Source organism: Lissotriton helveticus, chromosome 7 (genome assembly GCF_964261635.1).
Source record: "Lissotriton helveticus chromosome 7, aLisHel1.1, whole genome shotgun sequence".
NCBI lineage: Eukaryota > Metazoa > Chordata > Amphibia > Caudata > Salamandridae > Lissotriton > Lissotriton helveticus.
The window spans coordinates 1,384,532,114-1,384,556,481 of NC_136068.1; the positions used below are offsets into that span (position 1 = coordinate 1,384,532,114).

Consider the following 24,368-nt stretch of genomic DNA (forward strand, 5'->3'; position numbering starts at 1 on the left):
CACTCCGCTTCCTTCAAAGTGGTGACCACCCTTCCCTGGATTACCTAATGCGATTCACTATTAGTGTCTTTCACTGGTTCTCCTCCTACCTTTTAAACCCACACCAGTGTTCACTTGAGCGCCTCCAGATACCAAAAGATCACTATCTCCTACAGAGTCCACCAGTGCTTCGTACTGTCCCTTCTCATCTTCTGACTCAACATGGAACCCCAGTGGAGCTCTACTTGGAAATGACAGTATCATAACTTACCAATGTGGAAACGATATACAACTCTACTTTAATATTTCCTCCACTCCAGACATGCAACACCTCAGGCATTTCCTTCACCTCATCCAAACCTGGATGTTCAGTGCCTACCTGAAGCTCAACCCCACCGAAGCAAAATTCCTGTTATTTGCCAAGGACAACAAAAAAAATAGTGCAACCCTGGCTCAGTGACATGTACCTATGCACTCATGATCTGGAGCAAAATTCCACTCTCCATTAGGACCATCCCAACGCTGCTTGATGATGAAGTGCCTCTTTAAAGAATACTACATCACAGTGCATTAATAGTACAGCTCTGTTCTCAGAACCCTGTTACCTCTCCTATCACTCTTTCACTGTAAGATTGGCTTTGACCTTGTACAGCACTCATCTGCCTTTTCGCTGGAATCAAACTATACAGACATACACATGTGGATGCATACATACTTAAAGATACAAGGGCATAAGCAGGCAGATAGTGGTATGAAGAGGTAGGTAGCGTAGGTGTGCTAGGGTATAGTCAGACTAGAGGACCAGTATACATTTTTTTTAAGCATTCTTGGAAAAAGAAAGGAGCTAAAATTGAGGTGATTATATTAAGATGAATAAAAGGAGTAGGAGAGAGCAGAGGCGAGGGATGCATGCGTTGGGCGGAGTTACCTATTTTATTTCTCCACCTTTGACACTTCATCTGCTTCCTGAAGCTTATCCTTGCATCATAATTCTGACCAACCTTCCTGATTTGCCCCCCAATATTAATGAGACCATCTCTCAACTTAAGTATAAGGTGCTGCACTGGTTGTCCACTAAAATCAATTTAAAATTTGCTGTCTATGATAGAGTTTTGCTTGTGAGGCAAATTCCAAGAGTCGGCTCATCACCTAAAAGCTATCAAGGGGTTGTGTGGTTGTTAACGTTAAAAATCCTGCTGATGCTAGAGATATTCTCCTTCAGTTTAGCTTTAAAGACACTGACTGAGGTAAGGTTTTTCCACTGAGCTTTTTAGGGCTCGCCTATAACGCGCTGAAAGCGCGTTCTCGCCGAGAACTATTGTCGGCGTCTCAGCAGTCTGAGAAGCCGAAGGGAGACAAGACCTGGCCGCGCGCAGCGTTTTTCCATAGGATAACGTTGTGCGCGCGGCCAGGTCTGGTCTCCACGGCATTCCAGGGCTGACCGGATCACGTCGCGCGCCTCTCTGGAATGCAGGGGGAGTCTGCAGAGAGGCGCGCGGCGGTGATAAACAGGCAGGCACTGCTAGATTTCCCTAGACCGCGCTCGCTCAAGGTCGTGCAACGCAAAAACATTCTCCGATAAATTTCGTGTTGTTGCTCTGTCTATGGTCGTTATACCCCCCTCCCGTTCACACTTTCTTTGTCTCTCTCCCCATCGTCTTTATATTTCTCTCCTTCATCTTTATCTATCCTTCCTTGTCTGTCTTTCTGACTTCGTCTCTCTCCCCCTCTTCCTCGCTTTTTAGATTTGCAAATCGTGGCTGCTGCTAGCCACGAGAATGGGATATAGCCGGGCGGGGAGGCGTTTAGGGGGTAGGACATAACTGGGTCATACGAGTCTCTGTTTGGAGCGAGGGGGCAATGCAACAGGGAGTAGATGTAAGTCATTCCTTCTATTCTAACCCGATGAATTTCCTCTTCGAAGTGAAGAAGTTAAAGCTTGGGAAATGCGGTGGCGGGGAGGCGGGAGCTGTGGACAGGCGAGGGGTTGTGAGGTCGGACTGAGCGAGGCCTCCAGGTAGATGGCTGGAATGCGCTTTGATCATTTCCACTGCCGCTCTGAGGTGTTTTAAACCTTGTATCCAGCCCAGCGTTCTCGAGGATGGCTCCGATTCCTAATTCGGCCAAAGATATCAATACTATGCCAGCCGAATATGTCCCCTTGAAAGCATTATTTAATGTCCCACGATCTGTCCTCACCCTTTCATATCTGGCGTGAGGAACTTGCACACACGCTATTACCCTAGAATAACGAACTTCTGCGCCTGCCACCACCCTGGTCCCTCCGCTGCGATCACCTGACATTCTAAGCATTATTTTTTACCCTCCGTCACTGATGGTGTGTCAGCGAGTTTTAACCAAATACCCGTTCATTGTTCCTTTTTATGGCCATGCCCTTCTGAATGTTACAAGGAGTTGTCCTTGCTATTCAACAATATTCGAGTTTTTGGCTACATCGTGCTATCATCTCGCATCACATCACATCCTCTCAAACTAATAACTGTGACCTCTCTTTTCAAAATCTTCTCCAACTTGGTAATCTCTGCCCACTTTAATTATAACAAATATGCAGCTCGAGGACAAACCCTTGGGTTCTTTCGAGAGATGACCTTCAGGTTAGTTTCAGCACAAGCAGAGGGACACAGTCTTTGCTGATTTCCCCTCTGAGATGACCATTTTATGTTGACAGATGCTGATGGTGTCTGCGGTGATATACAGGCAGGCACTGCGTGAGTGCGTGTAACTCCTTTGCAGCTCCTCGGCAGTCAGCACAGATCGAGGAGCATGTAACATACACAAGAAAGTGATAACTGGAGGTGAACATGTACACTAATGCTTCAGCGTAAGCACCACTGCCATGCACACACAGACACCACCACTCCCATGCACACACGGACACCACCACTCCCATGCACACACGGACACCACCACTCCCATGCACACACGGACACCACCACTGCCATACACACACGGACACCACCACTGCCATGCACACACGGACACCACCACTGCCATGCACACACAGACACCACCACTGCCATACACACACGGACATCACCACTGCCATGCACACACAGATACCACCACTCCCATGCACACACGGACACCACCACTGCCATGCACACACGGACACCATCACTGCCATACACACACGGATACCACCACTGGCATACACACACGGATACCACCACTGCCATGCACACACAGACACCACCACTGCCGTGCGCACACGGACACCACCACTGCCGTGCGCACACGGACACCACCACTGCCGTGCGCACACGGACACCACCACTGCCGTGCACACACGGACACCACCACTGCCATGCACACACGGACACCACCACTCCCATGCACAGACACGGACACCATCACTGCCATACACACACGGATACCACCACTGGCATACACACACGGATACCACCACTGCCATGCACACACAGACACCACCACTGCCGTGCACACACGGACACCACCACTGCCGTGCACACACGGACACCACCTCTGCCATACACACACGGACACCACCACTGCCATGCACACACGGACACCACCACTCCCATGCACAGACACGGACACCACCCGTGCTTAATTTGTAAAAAAAAAAGTGCCAGGGCTTTCATTTGTAAAAAATTAAGTGAAAGGGCACTCGTCAGGAGGCTACTGAAGTTAGCCATACACATTACGCGACTTTGAGCTATTGGCATTGTAAATGACAATGACTTTTATTTATGTTTTGGTTTTTAAAACATAAATAAAAGACCTTGTCATTTACAATGTCAAGACCTTAAACTCGCGTTCATGTACAATGCTAATAGCTCTAACTTTTGCAATGCCGAGACCGTTGCATTGTAAATGCTTGTTTTTTTAACTCTCCTTTACATTTAATGTGCCTGATTCTTGGATTATATGTAATGTTTCTCAGCCTTCAGCTTCCGCATTATTTTGAAGTGCACCTACTCACAACCGCTTTGCGGCTCTTGCTTGCTTAGATCATAATGAGTGACTTCCTAGCGTAAGTAGTAGCATTCATTTACTTCCAGTATATATTCCTGTGCCGTTCCCATCACGTATACTGTCCTTACAAAAGATATTCTTCCTTGTTTCGATTTTTCTGTCAGATCCGCTGGCCTGGTGTATCTTGTTTTGTGGAACACAGCTGTATTAACCTTTATTCCAAGTCTGGTCAGATAGCTGTCATATGTGAGATACTTTGACATTGTTATGTTTCAAGAAACATAAGCCGTATTGGATGTTGTATGAGAGGGGTTTCTCTGTTATTCGTTGCCTGCTTTCCCATCAACATCAGGGTGTGCTGGGGGAGGCTTTCAGCCTGGTTCAGGGTATCTTTAAAAAACTATGCCAGTGTTCTTAATACCTGCCACTCAGGCATTCATCAGTTTCTTGTTTCTTTTAGGAAAATGGTTTAAAGGTCTATATTTTTTAGTTGTTTCAATGTTTGTTTTACACTACACGATTTTAACAATTTGTATACACTTTTAATTATGGTGGACAACTTGCATATGTCGCTTGTTGACAATCCTTCACCTGCTACTCGTGATATCAGGTGCCATTTTTGAATGCTAAGATTGGCTATAATTTAATTGTTCCTAATTGTTTCTCTCTACATGATAATAAGGATTCATTTTTCCCACCTGCTGATTTACTTGGAGTATTATTGAATGGCCTTATAATTGAACATGATCTTGTTAAAGTGCTTGAGTTGTTTAATTCTAATCATGTATTTATTCCAACTTTTAGAGGTAGAGGCTGTGTTTTGCTCTATATTACATTTTTTAAAACATCTTTATTAAGTATTTGCAAAAAATACCATCCAAATACAAATTTGAGCTGTAGGATATATTCAACAAAACCATGTGCATTGTCATCAATTTCAATAACATCATAGTACAACCGATGTGACAACTCAAATACCTAAAATAAATTGGTCTAGCCCTTTCTCATTTGGTTTAGCTTAACACCATACATACATTATCGTGGTACCGATTACCCTGACTAAGAAAAAGACCAGTCCTCAGTCGGCAACATCTGACTTGCAATAAATTAGTAAGCTGTGTAAGGGGTAATGACATAGCAAGGAAGCAGGCCCTCTCTTTCAATCTAAACGTGTGGAATCTATGGCCAGAATAGCGGGACCTTACTCTCAAGGGGGGACAGCCGGGTGAAACGGGGAGCAGAATCTCCTGCCAAGTCGAGGGCCGTCTCCATCAGGTATGCCCGCAGGGGGCCCCATATATCTTGCGGCCGTGATGTCAGAGGAAATAACTCCGCGTAGGTGGTTATTTGGTCTGTGCAGTAAATTAGGTTGTGCAACCACTCCTTACACCTAGGGGCACACTCTCTTCCCTCATCTGCACGCTACACTGTGCTTGGCCAATAGCAATTCAAGGGAGACACATTTTCTAAGTGATGCTGCAACGTCCTAAGCAGTGCAGTAATGGGGGTTATAGTTCAAACGAGAGCTGAGATTTTTTCCAAATAATATGAATTACCTGATCGCTCTCCAAAGCTGAAGAACTCTTGTAAAATAGAATTGAGGCTAGCCTGAGGGTCCCAGTCATAGAGTGTGATGTCATCAGCGTATAGTGACACCAACAGATGTCTGGTAGGGTAGTGGAGCGCATACTTCCAATGGTGCTGCCTGAGTTTGGCCGCGAGTGGTTCCACTTCTAGCACAAATAAGAGGGACACCTCCCATGAAATGGTGAAATAAGGGGAGCAGACACAATTGATTTCCACCCATGCCACCGATCGACAATATAGGAGAGTTATCCATGACAGGAATGGGGAGGAAAGCCCATCCGTTTTAGCACCCTAAGAAGATAACCCCAATCCAGGAAATCAAAGGCTTTGGTGGCATCTAAAAAGAAACCCACCACAACCAAGTCTGGGTCTAAGTCCTGGAGCAGGGAAAAGAGGGTATGCAGATTGGGTGAGGTAGCACACCCTGGTATAAAAACAGATTGGTCGGGATGGACCAGGAATTCCATCAGGAGGCTCAGGCGATTAGCCAGAACTTTCTCGAGTATTTTAATGTCGCAATTGATGAGCAATAAAAGCCTATATGATTCACGATTATCTGCTGCCTAGTGAGATATTCAGTGCCTCTTGTGTTGAGGATGGAAGGATGCCCATTTCCCTTGCTTCTGCATATATGGCCTTGAGAATAGGAACCAGGGGGCGAGCATAGCTTTTATAAAAATCGTCCAGGACGCAATCTGACCCAGGAGCACGACCAGATCGCAATTAATTATGACCGCTCTAATCTCGTCCTCAATATCGGCTGAGAGAAATTCTCTCTGTGCATAACTGAGCCAACCCAATGCCACATCTTCCAAGTAGCCATCTCCATCAAGATGGTGAGCTCTGCGCGTGGTAAATAGGGCGGAGAAAAATGAGAACGTTTGGAGCATATCAGCTGTGTCTCTCTTTAGGGATCCATCAGTGCCTCTAATCTCCAAAACATAATTGGAGAATCTGGGTTTGCGAACCATCTCCGCCATCGCCTTTTTCCGGCCGCTCGCCCTCTCCATATGCACGAGCTTGAAAGTACTGTGGAATAGGCACTCCCTTTCAGCAGTATTCTGGTATTCAGTGATCATTTCTCTAAGTTTAGCCTTCCTCCCGTCATCACAAGGTACAGCCAGCCTTGTCTCCTGTTGTTTCATTTCTTCCTCTGATTTCCTGAGTGTGCCCAGGATATCTCGCAATATGCCCCCACTCCTAGCGATGCAGATCCCACAACCGGTAACCTTAAAGGCCTCCCACACAGTGTACAATAGTGGGAGGGTGTCCACATTTATTTCAAAGAAATCTTGGATTTCTTGCCCCAATTCTTCACGAAAGGAGGCATCTAGTAAGGCAGTGGGAGAGAGCCTCCATGACATATAGGGGGGCAGACCTGTTGGAGGACTTAACCGTTGCAACCGGAGAATGATCTTAGTATGTGCGGGCCAGGAGAGTCTATTCCGCTAGCCATACTCCCAATACCAAAGATATGAACCAGTAGCTGAGTCTTGGCCAACTAGAATGCGTAGTGGAGAAGCATTTACCTTCTCACTCTAATGGGTGTACGACTCTCCAAGCGTCCAATTGCTGGTGTTCCACCATGATGTTTCGAATGTGGGGATGAGCGTCAGTGTAATGGTATGTTTGGGGGTGTGATCTGTCCATTTGCAGATCGAGCGTATTGTTAAAATCTCTAGCCCCAGACAAGGTGTGTTGAGCCTAGGTCCATGACAAAGCCCCGTAGCTTATCAAAAAATTGTCACCATCAATGTTGGGGCCATAACAGATCACCAGAGTAATAGATAGCAAAGGTAGCCTTCCCCTTATAATACAGTAACTACCATGCGGGTCCTGGAGGGAACCCACCGGAATGTAAGGTGTGTTCTTACGTGTGATTATGGCAGTGCCCCTAGCATACAGAGTAATGCGCAAAGTTCCTGTGTGCCGCCCATCAGGCCTCAAAGAAAGGTTAGGCAGAAGGGCCCATAAGAGTCTCTTGCAGCATTGCAATGTGTATATTGTGCCTCTCTAGGTAGGCCAGAATGGGCCTGCATTTGCAGGGGTTCCCCAATCTCCTGACATTCCATGTCAGGAGGTTGTAACATGGTCTATTAGGATTACTACGTGCGTCTGTACGATCGGTCAGAGCGGTCTGTGAGTATGGGGCAAATGGGCATGGGCCATACGATATAGCCGAATAGCCATACAGTGTACAGATGTGATATACATCTATGAGTGTAATGCACAAGATGAACATTTAGAATCTCCCCAGTCCCCCCACACCCCCTTTCAGCATCAGTGGCGGCCCAATCCCACCAGAGAAAAAGTTCCCTCTCATCCCTGAAACAAAGAGATAATCATTAACAAGGTACCTCGTTGCATTCTCATTACAATAATACAAAAATAGAAACAAGAAATGGCATGTGATAAAAACTGTTTAGAGCGGGAGCAGAAGAGAGGAGAAAGATATGGGAAAGCATTTGAGATGAGAGTGCAAGGAAAATGAAAAAACTGTTAGGGCATACAGTTAGTGATAACAAAGAGCAAGTGCGAAGAAATAAAACAACAGAAGTTATCCACAGTAGGGGTATCATTCTGGGGTGTTGACAGTGAGCCCGGCAGATCATCCTTGAGTTAACGATGGAGTCAAGGGAACAGGCAATAGGCCCCAGTTGGTCACTGATAATCAGAGCCTAGTCTTTCAGGAAGATGCTTTTAGTGTAGCATCTGTTCTCCTATGTAGCTTGAACATATATCACCAAGTCGAAAAGAGGCAGGGGGTCTCGACGGCATGAACCTGTTCAATCAGCGATTCTGGAACAGATCTAGTACCCCCATCTAAGCCCTGTTCTGACACGGGGAAAAGGGCCTGGTTTCCGGCGAATCTTCAGCGGCCAGAGCTGAGCAACGGACATTGCGGCTAAGGAAGTCGCTCACATGTTGTGGGTTAGTGAAGGAGTGTTTATCTTGGAAAGTGAGACGAAGGCGTTCTGGGTATAACATGGCTGATGAGATACTGGCCTGCATCAGCCTCCGCTTAGCTGGTAGAATTTTTTGCGGGCTTCCTGCACTGCAAATGTGAAATCGTAGTGAAGTCAGGGTATATAGATATTGTATTTTCTTTGAAATTAAGTGAGCAATGTTCTCTTCCAGTCAGAGAGTAGAATCTCGGTAATGGTAGTTTAATAGCCGAGCAATGATAGGGCCCAGTGAGGAGGTCGCCTCACAAGTGAGCTGTGCACTCTCTCTACCATCAGCTGCTTGGAGAATGCTGATGCTTCAAATAGTGTTGTGAGTAGTCTTTCTGTATAGTACTCCACCTAATCCTTCAACCTCCCAGTATTCCAGAGGTTCGGGCACGCCCCGGATCTGTATGTTGTTTCTGCATGATCACGCTTCTAAATCTTCGTTTTGGCAGATATGACCTTCAGGATGCGTTCCATATTGAAGAGCTGCTGGCCTGCCTGCGAAGATGTGTCCTCCAGTGTGGTAAGCCTTTGCTCTGCCTCTCCAATCTGGCCGTCCTGTTTCTCCCATTTTTGGGTAATAAAGTCCATGTGAGAACACATGGAGTCCATTTTTAGGTAGAGCCCGAGCAGTGCATGCACTGCTTTGCGAGACATGCTGTATTCGAGTATGGACTTGAAGCCACGCCCACTCACCGCCCATATTTTTCATTGGCTTGTGTCATTGTCCTTTGTACATGCTGGTTTCTGATTCTTAAATAGGCTTGTTAGTCCCTCCTTAGTCCCATCTTGTCTTCATTTGTAACCTAAGCAAACACAAGGAGATGATGGACGGAGCGCTGAAACTTTTCAGACACCCACCCCCAGTCACAGATCTGGGTTGAATCCATCATCGTTCTTTAGCTCACTTTGCCACCCCAGTTCAGTCACAGTCCAGCCTGAGCTGCCAAGCCATGTCTTCGCTGGACCGGAAACAAGCATCCTGGGACCGGTTTTGGGCTAACATCTCTCATCAGCCAGGCTAGCTTGAATCCAGTAGCAAAGTAAGCAAGGGACCTACGTCTCGGCATACCCTGCCAACTTAGAGCAAATAAAGCAAACACAAGGAGATTATGGACGGAGCGCTGACATTTTCAGACACTCACCCCCAGTCACGACTGATTTGCATATAGCTGTGTCTGAACTGAGGTGGTGAATTGCTGATGTACTTTGACTGAGTGTGCCTGGGCTCCTGCTAATCAGGTACCTAGAGCCTATGTTCTTTCCCTAAAAGGGCATTGAAGCCTAAACCCAATTGGCATCTCTGGCCATAGGTCAGTCCCTGGTAAATGGTATCACAGGTAACCAGGGTACTGTGAGCAGAGAAGGCCTTTAAGGGCTGCAGCACTTATTGTGCCACCCTTAGTGGTCCTGTACCACTACACATACACACTGCCTTTGCAGGCTGCGTGTTTTGGTGCAGAACAAAGTGAAGAGTCGACATGGCACACATCTCTGTGTGCAATGCCTACAACCCACTGCCCTGGAATAGGTCAGTTACCCCTCTAGCTGGGTGGACTAAACCAGTGGTGAGGGTACAGGTGCATGAGCCCTGCATCCCTACAGTGTCTTAAGTCCATTCATAGACAAGTGCAAAGCTGCCATTAAGAGTATATGGTGCTGGGAGTTTGTCATTGCGAACTCCACAGCACCAAAATGGCTACACTGAAAACTGAGAAGTTTGGTATCAAACTTCTCAGCACATTAAGCCCACACTGATGCCAATGGGGGGTTTAATGAAAATACACACAGAGGGCATCTTAGAGATGCCCCCTGAAAATTAACTTACCACTAGTGTCTAGGTTGAGTGGCTGCTTGCAGCTGCCACCACCAGACATGTTTCTGGACCCCTGGGTCGAGAGCCTGCTGCTCTCTGGGACCTGAAACGATGCGCATCCTGGGACGAGGTGGCCAGCCTCCTCCCCCAGGATGGTCAGGGTTCACGAAGGGGAAGCTTCAAAGGCTTGCCGCCTTTGTGTGCTTCCCCAGGCCACTTGCTGCTTTCAGCAACTGGTCCCCACTGGTTATGACCCAACTTTGAGCAGGAGAACTGGTGAGAAAAACAAGTGAGGAAGAGAGTTGTGCCCACCTTTGCCAACTCCACTCCTCAGGTGGGGGAGGCGAGGTGAAGCACAACTCTGTCCTCGCCATCTTGAAGATGGGGGGACTCAGCCAACCAGGGACAGGCACATGCCCACCTCCCACTGAAGGGTGGCATAATAAGGGATGTACCCACTCCAGGGAAGGGACCCATTGGTCCCTGCCTTTTACCTACCTGTAACGCTGCTAACTCTAGTATTTAGGGGTACCCCTGAACCTTGCTTCCTCAGACAAGAACCTGCAAGAAGAAGAAGGACCGAACAGCCATGCATTCAGCTAACAAGAGGAAGACGCCCACTGACTTGGCCCCAGCCCTACCGGCCTGTCTCCCCCTCGAACCGGCTCCTGTGAAATCCCAGTGTGTCCTGCAACCATCAACCTCGAAAACCCCAGAGGACCTGCCTGCCTTCAAGCACAAAGACTTTGTCTCCCGTGAACACCGGATTTGTTCATCTGCAACCTCTGGCTCCGGCTGGACACCGCGGTTCCGCCCCACTCTGCACCCGCCGTCCACGGCCTGAGCTTGAGTGGGAAAAAACCATAAGGAGGTCACCCCGGTGATCCTGGGTGACCCCTGACCTGCCTCAAGCCGACGCCTGCAGCCTAAATCCAGAAGGCCCCCTTAACCTCGACCAAGAGCTGGTAAGAAGATCCAAACCCAAACGGCACCCCTGCACTCTACACCCCACAGCCTTGTGTGCCCAAACCGACAGTGCCTAACCAACCCCCAACTTCCCAACTTACATCTCGAAGTGGAGGTCGCACCCAGAAGACCTTAGTCCCCAAGCTTGCAGTGTCTTTCCAACTGGAGGATCTCCATTGAAAACAACAGGGCATCCGACGTCGAAACAGCACTCTGCACCCGGCCGCCCTAGTGCAGTTGAAGGTTCTTTGTTTCCCCATTTGCCCTGAGCTAAAGTCCAGGAGCTTTGCTCCCACAGCTAAGTGGCCTGCTAGTCAGCAGCCACCAACCGGAGGCCCCATATCCCCCATTGGATAACATTGGGCCTCAGCACTCTGCACCCGGCCGCCCGAGTGCCCCTGAGGCATCCTTGACCCTGGGCGACCCCTCAGTCTAACCCCGGAACTTTCACTACCAAATACTTAAGTCAAAACCAATAACACTATTTTCCTCCATAGGATAACATTGACTGTTTTTCTGTGAAAGGTTTCTAAGTGTGGAGTTTGAGAAACTAAAAAAATTCTTTAAAATTGCATAATCTAACCAAACGATTTTACTTACCTGCAATGTCCCAGAGTAGTATCTATGTATACTACTCTGTGTAAGCCTAGTAATCTCAAAAGTTACTTACCTGCTAGTTTACTAAAAAGCCTATTCAAGTCTATGCATTGCATTCACTAATTATTGCATTTCTCTGCATCCATAATGTACATTAAACCAAAGTGCATATACAATTATCATTCAAACTGTATTTCAATTGCATTACTACTGTAAAGTATGTATTGCTTACCTGTGCCAGGCTTGCTTGGTTCTAGAAAATAAAATAACTAAAAGAATATTTTTATACAAAAACAATTGGTCTGAAGTTCAGTCTTTGAGTGTGTGAACTCATTTGCTGACTGAGTGTGTACAACACATGCTTAACACTGTCTTCTGATACTGCCTTCCTGCTTTTTTTTAGTTTAGAAAGCTTTATTGAAGTAATAAACAAAGAATCACTCCTCAGCTAGAAATAATAACTATACAAAGTCAAATGCATTTTTATATTTTACGAGAAAAGAGAAAGAGAGAGGGAGGGAAAAAGAGAGGAAGAGAAAGCAGGAGAAGAGAGAGAAAAAAAGAAAAGGAAGGGTCAGATAAAAAAGGAAAGAGGAAAAGTAACGGTGAAACTCTACTAAAATTAAAAAGCCAATAAAAAATGCATATATAAACATTAACTGTATGACCTAGAGAGAAAAGAAGTTAAAAGCAACCATAGCAAGTCCTTTTTGATCAACAAAGCAGTAGAATTAGCGAAAGCACGATCAAGTCTGTGGTGATGGCAGAGTAAATTCCACCAAGCTTGGGAGGAGATTTTTTAAGCGTCTTTCCAGTTGGTAGTAATAATTTGAAGAGTAATGGCAAAAAATAAGTCAATGAATTTACCCCCCATAACTTGAACATTCCAAACAGAAGAACAACTACCCAAAAATACATGTGAAATATCAAAAGTAACATTAGTAGATAAAATATCATTCAGTGTTGACCAAACTTGAGACCAAAAAACTTTAGGACAGGACCAGCACTTCGGGGGAATCTAGAGACATAAACTTATACATATCACAGGGGGTGAGAAAAAGTCTGTTGTAAAAATAATATAAGGTCTGCGTAGTGCTAGCAGAACGTGAGGAGGTGTGAATTTCTGTCCAAAGGTTATCCCACGTGCATAAGGGGATTGTTAGGGCCAGATCTTTTTCCCATACAAGCTCTAATTTGGAGTTGGTACTAACCTGGAGAGGGCGGGAGAGTATTTTATAAATGGTAGCAGCTTTAAATTGAGTGGAGAAATCAATAGAGGGAGAGAGAGTTTGATCAGGTGTGATCGTGGGGGATTCCTGAAGGGAAAGGCGAATGAGAGAGTCTTTGAGTAGAGGATAATGAGGGGCATGAAAAGAAGAAATGTTGTAAGAGGTTTGGAGATATGAATAATCCATAAAAGAACCATCTTTAATTAAATGATGAGGTGTAATAATACCTTTGTCAATCCACTCTTTCCAAAATAAGGACCGTTTATTAATCTTAATGTGTTTATGATACCAAATTGGGATGCGTAAAAAGGGATCAGTAGGAGGTAATTGAGAGTGCAGCAGAGAGGTAGTGATTGCTTTTGAATGGGTAAAAATGGGAGATGAGAAACGTTGAGGTGGCTGGGACAAACAAATAGCAGAAAGAAAAGAAAAAGGAGAGTACTGAGCTTGTTCCAATGAGCTCCATGCAGTTAAAGGCGGATCCGAAGTTTCGGATAAAGAAGTCCAAATTTGTTTTAGAGTGAAAGCAGAGTGATAACGGCGAATATTAGGAAAATTGACACCACCCAATTCTTTAGAACACTGAAGACGAGCCAAAGAAATCCTAGGTTTGCGATTGTTCCAAGGAAACTTGGAAAGAGTACTATTAATAACACGGAAAAAGGAGTTGAGGAGAGAAATAGGAAGCATGGAGGAGTACAAATTAATAGGAAGGAACATCATCTTGATGGTGGCTAATCTACCCCACCATGAGAGGAAAAGAGGAGACCAACCATCAGTCAGAGCGGACAATTTCATAAGGATGTCATCAAGATTAATTTTAATTGTTTCCTTGATGGTATTAGCATAGAGGATACCGAGACATTTGATATGTTTAGAGTTCCAGTCAAAACCCGTAGTAGAGAACATAGAAGGAAGGCAGAGTTTATTGAGAGGTAGGATCTCAGATTTATCTACGTTAAGTTTATATCCAGAAACATTAGAGTATTCCTGTTAAAGTGAAAAAAAGGCTGGCAAGGAAGTAGATGGGTTAGAGATGTACAAAAGAATATCCTCTGCATAAGCAGTAAATTTAATGTCGAGTGACTTGAATCGAAACCTGAATAGTGGGGGGAGCATCTGATTGATTCTAAAAAGGGTTCCAATGCAAGGACAAAAAGAAGGGGGGAAAAGGGGCAACCCTGTCTAGTCCCTCTGAGAAGAGGGAAATAATTGGACTGATGACCATTTACCCAAACAGAAGTAGTAGGAGCTGAGTAGAGGAGTTGAATGTATTGGAGGATAGGAGGGCCAAAACCATGCCATTTAAGAGCGCCAAAGACAAATTCCCAATTGACCCTATCCATCGCTTTTTCAGCATCTAATGTTATGGCGGCTAAAGGAGAATCTAATTTAGTGGCCAGATGGAGAATATTAAGAAAGGTGTGTGAATTATCTGTAATGGAACGACCTTTGACAAATCCGGATTGGTATATTTTAACAAGATCAGGGATAACTTTATTAATACGCATGGCAAGTAATTTTGCAAAAATTTTACAATCTGTGTTAATCAAAGAGATGGACCTATAATTTTTGCAAAGGGACGGATCTTTATCTTTTTTAGTTATCAGGCACAGCATAGCCTGAGTAAAACTACCAAGCGCTGTACCAGTAATAAGAAAGTGATTAATTAAAGATAGAAGATGAGGGGTCAGAAGTGATTTAAATTGGAGAAAGAATCGAACGGGGAGACCATCCGGACCTGGGGTTTTATCTTTGGGCAGAATGGAAATAGCATCAATAATTTCTTGTTCAGAGATGGGGGAATTCAAGGAAGAAAGATCAACATGATTTTCGGGAGACTTAGGAATTCGTTGAAAAAAAATCAATAAGGTCAGGAGACGGAGAAGATTCTGGGGTATACAAAGAGGAGTAGAAATCGGTCAAGCAATCAAGAATTTTAGAATCTATGAGATGCAAAACTCCAGAAGTGTCCTTAATAGCAGCAATTTAAGTTTTTTGCTTTTTAATTTTGAGGTAATTGGCGAGAGATCTACCAGCTTTATTCCGCCCACCATACATTTTTGCATTTAATTTAAGAAGATTGTTGCAGGCCGAATCCAAAGATTGCTTGCTGTATTGCATTTTTACTTTAATACATTTGGATAAGGTATCCCGACACTTAGCAGAGAAATATTGATGTTCCAACAATTTAATTTGTTTAAGAAGTGAAGTAGAATCCGAGAAAGCCTTCTTCTTTTTATGGGAGACAAAATCAATAATAAAACCTCTGACGGGAACCTTAAAGGCGTCCCAAATTAAGTGAAATTGAGAGACAGAAGAGATATTATGGAGAAAGAATTCTTGAGCAAAGAGTGAAAACTTTTCCAAGAATTGAGAATCTAAGAGAAGAGAATTGTTAAAGTGCCAACACCTAGATGAAGGCACAGGAGAAGGATGGCCTAAGTCCAAAACGATGGGGCATGGTCAGAAATAAGAATGGAGCCAATCTCAATACTATTAATGAATTGTAGAGTATGTTGAGTGAGGAAAATATAATCTATCCGGGAATGGGATCTGTGGGCGGGAGAAAAAAAGAATACTCTAGAACATCCGGATGGGAAGTTCTCCATGCATCCACTAAACCTCTTGTAGTGATTGCTTTATGAAAGGATTACTGCATGTTGTTAAGGACATATTTGGCTTGAGATTTTCGATCCATAAAAGGATCCATTAGTTGGTTGCAGTCTCCACCTACAATCGAATTGTCAGTAGCGTGTGAGGAGAGAAAATTTTTAAACTCAGGCCAAAAGGTTGAATCAATACCAGTAGGGCCATATACATTACAAAAAGAAAAAGGAGAGTTATTAACTGTTACATCTAACAAAAGCCATCTACCATTGTTGTCTTTGGATTCATTTTGTAATTGAACAGTCAATGACTCATGGAATAGAATAACTACACCATTCTTATTACTATCAGCTGGGGAGCAGAACATTTCTCCCACTCAATGTTTACGTAGTGTGAAGGCAAATCTTGTAACCTGAGGTGTGATTCTTGTAGCAAAGCAATATGACATTTCAATTTAGCAAGATGAGACAACGCTCTCTGTTTCTTAACAGGATTACTCATACCTTTTACATTCTATGAAATGATGCAGAGATTTGTTATAGATAAGGTGCACATAAGGATATACAATTCCTAAGTAAAAAGGGTGGAGGAAAGATATCTATTAAAGTATTAGGAAACCAAAGAGGATACCAGTGTAAAAAAAGAAAGGGAATGAAGAAAGAGAATAGCCAAATGAAAGAAGAGAATATAAAATTGCAAGGTCCAACAAAAGTGAGTAAAATTGAGAGTAAAAAATTGCCATCATAAAAGAGTAAAATGGTAAGAAAAGAACACCGTGCCAAAAAAGACCCAGAGAGAAAAAAAAGAAAAAAGACAATTATAGAAAAGGTGACTGTGAAAGAAAAAAAGACGTTCGCCAAAGGAGAGAAAGAGAGAGAGGAAAGAAAAAAATGAGAACAGATAGAAGGAGCTGCAGATGAACAGAGGCTAAAAGGAATAAGAAGAGACTATAAAAAAGGGAAAATAAGAAAGCCCTTGCCAGAAAAGGAGGAAAAAGATAAAGGGGGAAAAAACCCTCCCAAAAAGAATCCAAGGAAGAGGATGGCGGAAAGCCAGGTGGCTTTAGCCATTAAAGACAGTTCGACAAAAAACATTGATGTGAGAGGGGGATAGTGAAGAACAAGAACAACCGCACGAGAAGAGACACCGAGAGATAGACAGGTTACAATACAAATAGGAAAGACAAAATGAGAAGGGAGTCCGAAGACTAAAGGTAACCAAATATAACAAAATGAAGGGAACTTACCAACAGTTAAGGAAAACAGCAGCGGATTTGGATAAAACAATACAAACATCAGGGCAACACGGATGGAAAGTGTACACAGCGATACAGCAAAGGGAAGACCTAAGAAACATGGGAAGAATAAACAAAAAACATTTTTAGCAGAGAACCCTAATTGTTAACAATAAACCAGAACAAGAGGAGACAAATCATTTTTAACATAACAATTAAGGCTTGCTTAATTCCATAAGTTCTCCTTTGTGAATATGAATGTATTTGCGGAGGTCAGCGGGATCCTCGAAGCTGAAGGTTCTGTCTTTATAAGTTACTTTAAAGAAGCAAGCATGAATTAATCCGTAGCGTGCATTCATGGATCTCAACTCAGGTCTTAGGTCTAGGAATTCTTTTCGCCGAGTAGCAGTTGGCTTGGAGACATCTTGGGTGAAGAAAACTTTATGACCAGACCAAAGCATTTGTTTATGTTGTTTAGCTGCATTGAGAATCATCATAAGATCTGAAAAAGGAGAAAATAAGCAATTATACCTCTGGGCTTGGAAGTTAAAGAGGTGGTTTTTGGCCCCAAGCGATGAGCTCTTTGTTATTGAAGTCTATGGTCTTAGAAAGGCCAACAGTTTGAAGAACTTGGTTGTTCAGAAAATGAATCATATCAGACCCTTCAGAACCTTCCGGAATACCATAAATGCGGAGGTTATTGCGCCTGTTGCGATTTTCCAAATCCTCTGTAACCTTTTTAAGTTGACTAACTTCTTTTGTAAGGGTATCGACTTTTGCAACAACATCCTGGGCATCACTGCCCTTCTGCTCCACATCAGTAAGTCTCGCATCAAGACTAGACCACTTATCATCCAACCTCTGGAGAGTAGCTGCAGTTTCACTCATGAAGGGACGAATAAGGCGCAATTCCTCCATGATGTCCTCCAACGTGAGAGGAAGTGGCGATTTCGATGGGGAAGGTGGGTCTTTGACGCGTTTACCAGAAGACGCCGTTGACTCCTTACGCCCTCCAGAAGAAGACCCATGAGGTTTATTAGAATGCGAGGAATCCGTTGTAGGTTACACCTCATGAACGTTATAATCCAAACCAGAAGTGAAGGCAGCGGATGAAACAGCGCTGATATTTGCAAGGAGGCGTTGGAAAAAAAAGGATTGAATTAGGTCAGCAGTCTTATTAACCAAAGGCTAGCAAGTGGTCAAATCAATGCAGCAATAAAAACAAAGTAATATGGGACACAAAAATAGCTCACTGAGAGAACAGGAAAATATCAGTAAAAATTATTTTCAAGAAATAGTATTATCCTGAAAGACAACAGTGCTAATTGCGAAAAAGAAAGGACTACTGCATGAGAAGAATGACTAGGCACCCCCCTCGCCTAGAGGAGGGGCGCCGTTAGTCGCGCCATGAAACCGAGCTCCAGATGGAGGGGCTGGTTTCAGTGTCTGATTCCATGATGACGTGGGGTACACGTATGGAAACCGAAACTTCTGGCATTTAGGTTCATAAGGCGGCGTCCCTCATGTCTCCTCTTTGTCTCCTTGGACGACCCAGGGAAGCCGCAAGAGCTTCGGAAAACAAGCGAGGCGGCGTGGTACGGTGGGTTTCAAGGAGGCCTGGCGTAGCGTTGTAGATGGCGAGCTGTTTAGCTCAGTACTTTAAGCTTATAGTGTTCGACAGATACAAGTGCTGGGGTTCGATTCCTGGGATTTATTAAGCATATCTATGGTATTTATTTTTGAAGGTCCAGAGGTCAAGGCCCTGTTCAGGCAGTATATGTTTCACATTCCTGGTAGTTATTTTAGCACATTCCTGGGATTTATTTAGCGCATTCTTGGTAATTGTTTAGTGGTTTGATTTCAATTTGTGGGTTCTATTCCGAGTATCCATTTAGCAGTTTTATTCAATTTAGGGCAACCGCATGGATAGCCTATGTCTGTGAGGGGTACTCGGACGACTGGGTCAGTGGTGGCATAAGATTAAGTTCGCGAGGGTTCAAGCCTCAGGGGGCCGGGAATTGCGTCCTTAGAGAGTAGGGAGGCTGCCACTGCGGTTCCAGGGGCATCTCCTGGGGAAGCCGCAGGAACTTTTGAAGTCTGAGGCAGCGAGGTGTGTGGCAAGGTGGGTCCAGGAGGCCTGGTGTAGCTATAAGGAGCTTGTAGCTCGGTTCGGCGAGCGTGGGGCTTTAGCGCTCTATATCCAGCGGGTGGGGTTCGACCCTCCTATTAAAAAAAAAAAAAAAAAAAGAGCGTAAATAGGAGTGTACATAAGAGAAAAGAGCGTACATAGGCATGTACATAAATATTTATAAATCAATCTATGTGCATTAATAGTGATGTTGAAGGGTAATTTGGCCACTTAACAGTGAAGAAAAGGATGGATTAAGAGAATCGAGTCGGGCCTCGCAAGATGGAGGCGGGGCTAAGCGCGGGCTACATAGTTGCCTTTGTGTAATTGATGTCTGGTTTTTCAGACTTGTGTCAGCGCGCTGATTGTGGCATAGTGGTTACGTTTTGGCGCGTCGGTGGCTTCAGGCAGGGTTCGGTCCCCTATGATGATTGATGTTTTAAAAAAAAAAAAAAATTATAAAAAAGGAAGTAGCATTAGCTGGGGATTGTTGCAGAGGCCAGTTTCACAGCGTTTGGGTGACTTGGTGACCGCGATATGCTGCATATCGCGATGCGTTCTTTGTGTGGCGTGACAGGCTTGTGCAGGAAGGTCAGGCCCCGCAAGCTGAGTAAGGCTGAGTTAAGGCCGCCTGCCGTGCCGCGCATGCTGCTGCGGGTGCGGCATGGCAGGACGGGCAGGGCGGGCAGCTTTCTTTATTCCTTTTAGATGTTTTTTATGTAGCGCGGACTTTGTGACAGGCTCGTGCAGGAATGTCAAGCCCCGCGAGCTGAGTTGAGGCCGCTGCGGGCATTTTGATCAACTGCATGTTCGGCCGTCCTGCGGCGGTCCTGGCATGGCAAGAGGAGCGGGGTGGGCAGCTTTATTTATTCCTAGTTTTGATGCGTTTTTTATATAGCGCGGACGTTACCCGAAAGTGTCAGAGCGCTTTGAATTAGGAACAGTAATGATACATGAGGAGGAAGTTACTAGTGACCATATTACATAAGCAACCTTAAGTCATTACAGGAAGAAAGTGACATGTGTGCAAGTTACAAAAGCGCACAAAGTACCAGTAGAAGCAGCAGCGAACTATTGGCAAGGCACTGGCTTAATTTGATTGAAAATTGCCATTTTAATGTTATACATTGCTTGCTGTAGTGGCAAATACAGCTTGTGTGCGATGCAGGTTATTTGTGGTAATTGCATCAGCTTTCCTGCAAAAGTCACTAGAATTCGGACGCAAGGCACTTATTATGTACCGTCCCTACCGCATATTAACTAAATGAAGGCCATTTAAAAAAATAAATATATAAATAATAAACAAGTTTAAAAAAAAACATGCCAGGGGGATAACCATTCGTGTGGTATGAAAGGAGAGAAGGTTAGCACTCTCCTTGAACAGGATGGAGGACATCCTAGTGTCCTTTACAACACATATACATACGGTTAAGGCACTGCCACTTACTTTGTGGCGTTTAACCATGTTTTGTGGGCAGTTGGTTATGGGAGGTATGGGGGTGCAGAGTCAGCTGGGAATTCAGCTGCGCTATTTCATACTCCCGAAACAAAATGTTTTCATAGCTGCAATGCAGAAGGGGTAATAAATGAGATATATATTGTCCTAGGAAACTGCTTCTGTTTTAGAGGGAGGTAATTTCTACTCTAGACATAAGTGCTCATTCAAGGTGGAGACCACCAAACATTGACTGCTTGTTTTCTTTTCTTTAATATGCTGGTGGGTTGCGCATTGCGTGAACATGGCAGTTACATATCCTCCAGACGGCACCTTGCAGGAACATGAGGATTGCTGACATATCAGTACCGACACACCAGGGTGCAGGAGTCCGGGTCCAGTGTGGTAACAGTTTAACGGTTTGTATGTGTCATGCCACAGGATAGGCCTTGGCGCGGGAGTAAAAGCCAAAAGGTCTACTTGGAAGGGGGGAAGCATGCAAGTGAGTGCAGTAGGAGTGCTGCAAGGTATCCACATCGGGTCATAGCCGTACGTAGGGGTAACTCTCTTACTTGGATACCGGTCAAGGTTTATAGCCGTACCGATATGCATGGGAAGGTTTTCGTGCCCTTGTGGAAATTTTGGCATGTTATAGGCAATTGGCCTCAGCGATAAATATAGCCTGGCCTGTGCAGAGCCATGCAGTCCCTCTCCTTGCACCTTAATAAGGTGGAAACACTACTGGCACTCTGCCTAGATAGCGAAACTTGAATACCGGTCACGGTTTATAGTCATACCGAAAGGCACGGGAAGGTTTTCATGCTCCTGTGGTAATATTTGCATATTATAGGCAATTGGGCTCAGCGATATATATAGCTGGCTGGTGCAGAGCCATGCAGTCCCTTTCCTTGCACCATAGTAAGGCAGAAACACTACTGCCACTCTGCCTACTATAACTTTAGTTCACAGCACATGGGCGGGGACAGGACTTAGGTCCATGGTCTGCCACTTTAAGTAATATGTAATCAGCAGGGCCGGGGAGGTCGACCCAGCAAAGTTTTCCTTCCAGATTTAATTGAACTTGCGAGGCTGAGCACCCTGGCGATAATAATAGTGGCTATTTGCCACTGGCTTTCGCATTATGTTTGGTCCCAATACTTCGCCCATGTCTAATGGTGGCTAAACTTCTCTGGGAGTGAGTAGCCCCGGGTACACCCGTCTGGGTCAGTTCTGTAACAGTCTACATACCTATGCTTGCAGTTATTCACATGGCTGGGGTGTGAGCAAAAGGGGCTCGTTTATGGGGTTCTCTTGCTCCTTCTAATCAGTCTATAGAGTTACCGAGCCACTGTGCAATCCTTATCGAGGCAATTGGCTCAAAAGGACCGACAACTTTGGTGCCACCCTACTAGCGATAGTAGCAGTACGCACGTGGAGTAGCAGGGCCAACCAATTACTAAGGGCATAAGAAACGTGGCGGTAGCACGTTGGGGCCTGCTGGCACAATGTGTGCGGGTGAGTGGGCCAGAATAAGGTATTAAATACATGTAATCTGCAGCTACCATTGGCCTTAAATATGGGCAACACAATCTGTCTTTTATTGGGCACTCGCGTTAGGGCCTGTTGGCACAGTGTGCGGTGCAGTTCGGTCAAGTCTGCCAAATACAAAGTCAAATGTAAGGCAAGTGCCCTGGATTGCAAACATAAACTGGTTGCTGTGGTGCATTGGTGCCTGATGCCATAATGTGCACAGTGCACAAATGTAAGGCCTAGAGGTAGTTTCCAATGGAGTATCATGCCTAATTCCTTCCTGCCGTTCATCGGTACATGGCGATACAGTCTGCCTTGGACCGCTTGGTATAGGTGATGATGAGATAACTTATTCACAGGTTCATCTACAGTGGAATATAGTTTCACTTCAGGGGGGGGGGCGGCTTGCTCTAGGTCTTATCTCGTTATGGACAAGCTCCAACAAATGGGGAGGTTCAGCGATTGGAGAGACCCTAAGAAGGGGTGCGATGGAATTGTGCATTGTATAGGCGGTGAGGGGACTGACCTGCAGGTGGTCCTGGACTCTACTGCTGTGGGTAGGTGCACTATGAGGTGCCCTGTATATTAAGTAATGCAATGTTTGCTGTAGCACGTTGGGGCCTGCCGGCATGAGGTGCACAGCTGAGTGTGTCGGCCGAGTCGGCCAACAATGTAAGTACTTTGTGTAGGGAAAAGCTTAAATAATTTATAAGGTTATGCCTAATTTTCTTACTAACTGTGGCATGGGGATGTCGAAAGTCTATGGCTATGAATATTGTCATATATCTGAATAATACTTAATCCCGTAGTGGTTGTGTAGATTTATATGATTAATGGTCCACCTGTCAGTGGTTCAGGACTTCCAAGCCTCACCCGAGGCTCAGTGGATGTGCCTTGGTTGTGGCTCTCGGCTCCAGGCACTATGGCTAGGAGGTCCCCAGTTGTCATTTCCCCTATGATAGAGTGTACCAGTTGCTGACTGGTCTCTGGTTCTGGTTTGTGTTTTCATTGTTTTAATTGGGTAAAAAGCATGGGAGTGGGCTCCTAGGATAACATACCATTCCTAGACATTTGTTGGTGTGGGCATCCTTTGATTCACAGAGCGGAGCAGCAGTTTCTGAGGGTCCAGTCTGGAAAAGGCACGAAAGGCTGAGGGGTTAAGGCACCATTGTTTTGGGACTGTGGGTCTAGGATTGCCGGATATATATTTGCTCTTTTGGAACAAGTGTTGCGAGCCAGAGTTTTTCCCCCCACCCTGCTAATTAGTCATAGACGCAGGCGGGAATAATATGGTGTCCCTTGCCAGGCATGGGGTGCGAGAGGCTTTGTTTCAGCCATGGCTAAGTTTAGACGATGTATTCCGAAAACAGTGATTGGTGGTTAGAATTAATTTCACGAGCAGCCATAGCCAGTGGGGTTACGGTAACAGCCTGGACTGAATCTGTAAAGAAGCTGAACCATTTTGTACGAAGCATTTTAACAAAGTCCTCCACGTGTTCTATAAGACACACATTCCTACGTCCCGGGATGAGAGAGTTTGTTCCATGAGGATGAGGTGCATCTGTTTGCAGAGGGGATGGACATTTTTATCCACACGGTACTGTGGGCTATTGTAGACCACAGACAGCGCCAGGTATAGGGGGGAGGGCGAGTGTGCCAGGGACCTTCTCGCCCTGTGGCGGAGCGCTGACAGTTAACACAAAAGGGGGCATGCGCAGCAATGGAGGTTCAACGACTGGATGCACCCCAAGAGGGGGTACGATGGAGCTGTGCAGTGGATAGGCGGGGAGGGGACTGACCTGCTGGTGGTCCTGGACTCTACTGCCGAGGGAAGGCGCGGGGAGGGGACTGACCTGTCGGTGGTCCTGTCTTTACTGCCCTATCCCGCAACGTATAGTCTGTGTGGACTCTTTGGGAGGCGGCCTGTGTTCAGGTACATCGGTGGCCCGGTGCGCTATGCGGTGGCCAGTATTTCAAGCAATGCAATGTTTGCTGTAGCGCGTTGGGGCCTGCTGGCACAATGTGCGCAGCTGGATCGGCCGAGTCGGCCAACAAATTTAAATACATGTGTACAGCGAAGCTGAGATCAAATTCTATTGTTATGCCTAATTTCCTTACTGCCTTTTGTCATGGGGATGTGGCCGAGTCGGCCTACAAATTTAAATACATATGGATGGCGAAGCTGAAATCAATGATAAGGTTATGCCTAATTTCCTTACTGCCTTTGTTATGTGTATGTCGCTAAAAGGTCTGTTCATGTGAATAATTATATATATATCCAAGTAGTACTTGGTTCTTGTTGTGGTTGTGTAGATTTAAATGAGTTAACGTGAATAAAAGTCTACGCCT

General features: G+C 45.2%; 1 protein-coding gene and 1 non-coding gene across 2 annotated transcripts in view; both read left to right on the forward strand.

Annotated features, from left to right (window-relative positions):
- The window catches only part of QTGAL (queuosine-tRNA galactosyltransferase), a 2,423,197-nt gene that overhangs the window by 695,305 nt on the left and 1,703,524 nt on the right, over window positions 1-24,368 (forward strand). The gene's annotated exons all lie outside the window — the stretch shown is intronic.
- Window positions 20,396-20,526, forward strand: LOC144771284 (U6atac minor spliceosomal RNA). Its single transcript, XR_013599231.1, has one exon. It is a non-coding gene; the product is annotated as a U6atac minor spliceosomal RNA (small nuclear RNA).